Source organism: Ochotona princeps, chromosome 9, assembly GCF_030435755.1.
Source record: "Ochotona princeps isolate mOchPri1 chromosome 9, mOchPri1.hap1, whole genome shotgun sequence".
Taxonomy (NCBI): Eukaryota; Metazoa; Chordata; class Mammalia; order Lagomorpha; family Ochotonidae; genus Ochotona; species Ochotona princeps.
The window spans coordinates 73095881-73103065 of record NC_080840.1 but is presented as its reverse complement, the minus strand read 5'-3'; the positions used below and the strand labels follow the sequence as shown (position 1 = coordinate 73103065).

The 7185-nt window shown below is 40.8% G+C and overlaps 1 pseudogene; it reads right to left on the bottom strand.

The window, feature by feature from the left end:
• Nucleotides 1-2251: 2251 nt before the first annotated feature.
• On the bottom strand, nt 2252-2500 carry LOC105942452 (cytochrome c oxidase subunit 7A2, mitochondrial-like; annotated as a pseudogene).
• Between the last annotated feature and the right edge of the window lie 4685 nt (nt 2501-7185).

Genomic DNA, 7185 nt, shown 5'->3' with positions numbered 1-7185 from the left:
ATGTTACTGCACTCATATCTACTCCTCACTAAAAGTAAGATTCCCAATGAAACATTTAAATATAACTTCACAGTATGACACTAGATTTTCTACCTTTGCCTATACTTATCCTGTCCTGATACACTTAAATAACAGAAAGTTAAACTTGTAACTGTTATTAAAGGACTATACTGCTCTGATAAACTGGGGGGGGGGGGGATAGTGGGAGAGAAAAATAGTGAGAGAGGAAGGGGAAGTGGAGGAAGGAATCCATATATCCACAAAACTGTATCACGGAAAATAGTAATATAAAACAATAGATGGCCTAGGCCACTGTGCCCGGCCTGATCCCTTTATAATTTAGTATATATGAATAAAATGGTCATGTTTTTCTATTCAGTTACTATTTATAGTTGTTGTCTATATTCTCACTAAACTAAGGTCTATGTTTTTTACTCATTAAATTTCTTATTTTGTGAAGGATTAAGCATTTTACTGTAGTGTAAACCTAAAATATGTTACTCAAAAGTTTAAAAAGAAAAGGAAAATGAGGAAGGGTGGAAAGAATAGCAAGGGGAGGAGGATGAGGAATTCCATTTTGCTCTTATCTCTACAAATTATATTAAATATGTTAAAGATTAATTAAAAAGTAAAGTAAGATTCACCCTTAAAAAAACGCTTTACCAGGGCCCGGCACTATAGCCTAACAGCTGAAGTCTCACCTTGCCTGCTCCACGATCCCATATGGGTGCTTGGTTTAATCCCTACCTCCCTGCTTCGCATCCAGCTTCCTGCTTGTGGCCTGAGAAAGCAGTTGAGGACGGCCCAAAGCCCTGGAACCCACATACGAGACCCGGAAGAAGGCTCCGGGCTCCTGGCTTCAGACTGGCTCAGCTCCGGCCGTTGCAGCCACTTGGGGAGTGAATCAGCGGGCGAAGGTCTTCCTCTCTGTCTCTCCTCCTTCTCTCTGTATATCTAACTTTCCAATAATTTTTTAATGCTTTCCCTGCCTTATTCCTTAGCAGCTCTTGAACTTACAACCATTGATTAGAAACACTGTTGAAACTGTACCTACCAAATGTACAAAATCTGTTCTTTTTATATTAATTTTAAAATGTTTAAATCATTGGGCCCAGCGGCGTGGCCTAGCGGCTAAAGTCCTCGCCTTGAAGGCCCCGGGATCCCATATGGGCGCCAGTTCTGATCCCAGCAGATCCACTTCCCATCCAGCTCCCTGCTTGTGGCCTGGGAGGGCAGTTGGGGACGGCCCAATGCGTTGGGACCCTGCACCTGCATGGGAGACCTGGAGGAGGTTCCAGGTTCCTGGCTTCGGATTGGCGCAGCACCGGCCCGTTGCGGCTTACTTGGGGAGTGGAACATCAGATGGAGGATCTTCCTCTCTGTCTCTCCTCCTCTGTGTATGTCTGGCTGTGGTAGAATGAATAAATCTTTAAAAAAAAAATGTTTAAATCATTGCTGAGGGACTGGCATGATGGTTCAACTGATTAATCATCCACTTGCAAGTGCCAGAATCCCATTTGGGTGCTGGTTCATGTCCAGGCTGCTCCACTTCCCATCCAGCTCCCTGCCTGTGGCCTGGAAAAGCAGTAGAGGACGGCCCAAAGCCTTGGGACCCTGCACCTTCATGGTAGACCTGGAAGAGGCTCTTGGCTCCTCACTTCAGATGAGTCAGCTCCAGCCATTGCAGCCATTTAGGAAGTGAGCCAACAGATAGCAGATCTTTCTCTCTCTGCTTCTCTCTGTAGATCTGCTATTCCAATAAAAATATGTAAATCTTTTTTAAAAATGCTAAGAAGTCTTCCTAAAAGCTGTTGTAAGGAGTTTCTATACGTGAAATATACTACAGAATTTGATCTAAGCTCTTTTTCTTTGGTATATTTATCTTATTGCATTATTTTGAAACCTATAACTCAACAGCAAAGAATTACTGATGTAGATAGATCAACAGATAGCAGCTGTAGATACATGCATAGGAAAAATATGAACACACACACACACAAGTCCCAGTTCGTGATCTCTGCAACTAATCCTTATCAAGATTCTATACAGAAGCACACTGCATTTCTCGGATAGTACAATTGCTTTTGTTGTTGTTTGTAGATTTTTTTTTTAAAAAAGACTGCTTTATAGGTGGTAGTTAGTACCAGTCAATAAATATTGATCCCCAAAGAAGAGCTCAGTTATTTATCAGGTTACTGGTCCATAGAGAGCTGAATACAGCTGAACCAAATGGTTTCTGGGATGACTCAGGTCAATCCTGCTTCTTGGGGAATGAAGCAATGGCTAGCTGATACACAGCGTGTTGTTCTAACAACCGTAAGAACCATGGTGGCTCTATCCCGGAGGGCATCAGCAACCCACCGTTCAGATGCACTGGAATTCCATTATCCTCCTAAAACAGCTTTTGTTTCTCTGAAGCTTTAGTTTCTAAATGCCTGCAAGAAACAGCACTTACGGTTCTGTGGGCAATCTGACGAAGAGCCAACAGATTCCATAGCATCCTGGCTCTGTTACTGCCCGCCAAGTGCTGGGTAATACAATTGTTTTAAATGCACCCAAGGTAACACCTTATTTTGGTTTCAAATTTGCCAAGCCCTAATTTGAACTGTACCATCATATATGAATTCACATATTGATGTATTCTCCGGTTGTTCCACTTGGAGTTAGACATAATGCTGTACTCATCGTCTTTCCAAATAGCATCAGGACTTCATGCTCACCTAACTAAAGTAGCTGATGGTGACCATCATGAAGAGTAACTGCCATCAAATGCTTTCCACCTACTAAACTCTTCTTTTATTCAACAAATCAATAAGGACAAATTTATGATAAGTCATAATCAGCTGACTCACATTATAAAGATATGTGCTATGTCATATAGACAACAGATAACCATACATAGAGTAGCAAGTTGGGACTTCAGCTGTCGAGTGTGCGGATGTGTGTCTGTGTGTATAAGAGACAAGGAGGCAGCATGCTACAGTCTCCAAGTGGTTTTGTCTGGTGGTCCGTGTTTGAACAAAAAACTGACTGACATGTAGTCTTGCACACACCACAGTTCTTGTTATCTTCCAAAATCTTTCAAGTTGCTTTGTAGAATCACTAAAACTATTAATTTGATCTTAGTATAATATTTTAAGGTTCTTTCAGAGATTAATAAAATGCTTAACAAAAATAGTTTTTCCCCTGAATGAACGATTCTAACTGTAGGGTAATGCATAACCCTAACAAATTAAACGTGAGCCAGAAAACCTGAAATGCACGCTACCCTGAAGTTAAACCACACTGCAGTGTTCTTCTTGGGAAGGATTCATCATTTGAAGAAAGAACACATGTTCAGTAACAAATGTATAGCTCGAAGTTATAAACTCAGGAAACTGTTATTAAGAGCTAATATCCTTCTAAAATTAAAAGAAGAGCTGATTAGGCTGCATGCTGACATTCATGTCAAAGCACTAGCATGAGTCTGGGCTACTCTGCTTCTAATCCAGCTCCCTGATAATGCACTGCGGAAAGCAACAGAAGATTTGACTCGAGTCCTGAGCTCTTGGCTTCAGCATGGTCCAACCCCAAATTTTTCAGTCGTTTTGAGAGTGAGCCAGAAGATGGAAGATCTCTGTCTCTTTCTGTCTCTAAGTTCCTCTTTTAAATAATAAACAAATCTTCAAAAAGTAAAAATAAATGCAGGAACACATGTGTTTATTAAGATAAAAAGAATCCACCTTCTGGAAGAATAAACCAAGTATGCCGTAATGACAGACAGTAAATATTTACGGTTTGCATGCCATACAGCTGTTGTCAGGATACTTAACTCTGCCATTGTAGCATGAAAGCAACCACAGGTGACAGCCCCACTCTTGTAAGTGAATGGGCACAGCAGTTTTCCAACACAAGTTTTGGATGAACACTGAGAATAGATATTCATATTTTCGAATGTTTATTTTATTTGAAAGGGCAATAGAAGAGAGATAGAAAAGAAATATTCCATGCACTGGTTCACTCCCCACATGACAACAGCCAAGGCCGGGCCAGGATGAATCTAGAAGGCTAGGTGGTGACAGCAGTCCGGTACTTTGTTCATCTTCCATCAGTTTTGCAGACACATTAGCAAGGACAAGCATGAGAAATGGAACAGCCACCTTTCAAGCAGCTGTTGTGCTATGGATATCATCATGAAAGGTGTCAGCTTAACCCACTTGCCAAAATGCCAGCCCCAAATGTCATATCACTTTAATGTGTCACAAAATGTTATTTTTCTTTTGATATCTTTTAATCACTTAAATACACAAAAACTTTCTGGTTCATGAAATAAAAATAAGTGAGAGGCCAAGGCTGGTCACATTTTCCTGTTAAAATCTTAAAATTGAAACAGAAAATCATTGAGTAAGTTTTGCTGTAGAATAAAGAATTCAAGTTTCATGGCATAGCAGACAGCTCAACCGGCTAATTCTTCGCCTTACAGAACTAACATTCCTAGGAGGCACAAGTTTGTGTCCCTTCCAGCTCCCTGCTTATGGCCTGGGAAAGCAGAGGATGGCCCAAAGCCTTGCAACCCTGTACACACATGGGAGACTGGGAAAAGGCTCCTGGCTCCTGCCTCAGATCGGCTCAGCTCCTGCAATTGTGGCCATTTGGATAGTGAACCAAGGAACAGAAGACCTTTCTGTCTGTCTCTCCTTCTCTCTGTACATCTGCCTTTCCAATAAAAATAAATAAATCTTTTTTGAAAACTGTAAGTGTAAGTAAGGCTACTACAACTTTCAACCTTACCAGCCTAGTATCATTTATTCAGTTCTCAGACTGGCTGACAAAGAGAGGGGCCCCTTTCCTCTCTCTCCAGGGGTCACTAACACTCAACCCTTTAAAACCATGTGTTCCTTCTCCACTTCAATCTTGTTCACTAGTCGCTTTATTGTGCACAAAAATTCACATATGAACAATGGTTTCTCTAGCTCAATTGTCAAGATAGACAGCTGGGAGTTTCAACTTTCATTTATTTATTTCAGAAGCACAGACATTAGTGATCTCAACTGCCAGTTCACTTCCTAGATTCCTCCAAGGACCAGGACTGAGCTAGATGAAGCACTGTGTTGGGAATTTTGATCTCCCACAGGGTGCCAGATACCCAGCTACTTAAGCCATCACCACTGCCTCCAGAGATCTGCATCAGCAGGAAGCTGACATTAGGAGCACAGACACAGTTCAAAACTCCAACATGGGATGCTGGTGTCAAGGCTGGTGCTGTAACTGCTAGGCCAAATGTCTGCCCCAAAGCTGATTTTAAGGAATAGGTAACACAATGAAAAAGCTCACAGAATGGTAAGTTAAACAATCAGGAAAGCCACTACTTGTGAAGAGAAGCGCTATCATTGGTTCAGAAATCCATTAAAGTGGATTTTCTTTAGATTATTCGCAGCCTCCTCAAAGCCATGGATAATTATTTCGGAATAAAACATATGACTTTCATTCTTTCCTTTCTAAACATCATCTCAACCCCTGGAGCTAGTTTCCCTCCTTCAGTGACTTCCAGTTACTCTGATTGGTATCTCCTGACCTTAATTCTTGAGCTTTAATTTCTTACCCTCCACCTAAAAATAGAATCTCTAATAAGAGGCATTGTAAATAATATGTTATGACTTTAAAGGCTGCTAGACTGCTAGGGAGAAGTGAAGTCTTGTTAAGAGACCTTAAAAATGACTTTGTCCTTGCCTGTGAATGGCTTTATTATTTAGCCACGTTACCTGTTAATTATCACAGATCTTACGAATTAGGCTGACATTAGTGTCACCTGAGGCTTGCTCAGAATCCTGCCTTTTCTGTTTAGTACAAATTAAAGCCTACTAATTAAATAAATTTAAAATGTCAGTGGATAAATGGTAAGAATGGATTTGAAAAATACTGTATTCAGTTGATTTGCTAATGCTTCCTTCGCAAATTGATATGAACTTAAAAGGGTGGGGAGAGAATCGAATTTAGCCACATACACAATTAGAAGTTAGACTCCGTTAGAACTTTCAGAGCTGGGGATAAGCACTTGGCCTGTTAGAACACCACGACCCATATCAAAATGCTGGAATTCAATACCCAGCTCAGCTCCTGACTCCAGTTTAAGGGGAGCAGCAGTAACATCCCAAGTCACTGGGAGGTCTATCACTCACACGGAAGACTAGGGTTGAGTTCCTAGCTCCCAGCTTTTGGCCTGTCCAAGCACCAACATTTATGGTCATTTGGTGAGTGAACCAATGGATAGAAGGTTTCCTGTGTCTCTTCATCTTTTTCTCCCCCTCTTCCCTCCTCTTTCTTCCTCTCAAATAAATAAAATAAAATTGCATAACTTTACATAGAGTAAAGAGCATGCTGTACTATTGCTGTATTTATGATGAGCAACTTTCAACATGCCTTTTGTATGATTGGAGATACAAAGAGAGAGACACAGTTCCCATCTTGTGGTTCACTACCCAAATGCCCCTAATGGGGCTGGGGCTGAGCCAGACAAGCTGGACGCCAGGAACTCAATTCAGGTCTTCCACATGGATGAATTATTCAACTACTTGGCCTACGGTGTCCCAGGGCCTGTGTTAGCAGGAAGCAGGAACTGGTAGCAAAGCTTGAACTTAAACCCAGGTACCCCAGGAAGCAACAAAGGCATCCTAACCAACCTCTTAATTGCCTCTGTTCTTCAAAGTTTTGATGAAATTCATTGGATGCATTTTATATTAGCAAATGTTAATTGAACAAAATGAAATTTTTAACTAAAAGTTCTACACTCTTGCCTCTATTTTCTTTCAGACATTAGGAATGTTAGCTCAGTCTGTTCTTTATTATTTTTCTGTAGCATTCCAATCCATTGGTCTCTAACTCTGGTCTGCTGTCTCATCTCCTTTGTATTACAAGCGCAGCTCTCTCGTATCATTTCTCTGCTCAACATCTTCAAGTGCGCCTTACTGACTATCCAATATATTTTGAACTAAATGTTGAGGCTGCTTACAATCATGCCCAACTTTTGACAATTATTTCCAGGCACAGTTTGATGCATTGCTCAAGCTTCAATGTTTACCAGAATATGCCATGAGCTTTCTTCCCATGCTCTTCTCTGTCACTTTTGTTGACCTGCACTATAAACAAATGATAATAATCCCTACCATCTATCCAATTTTTTACTATATCTACATAATTATCTAATTA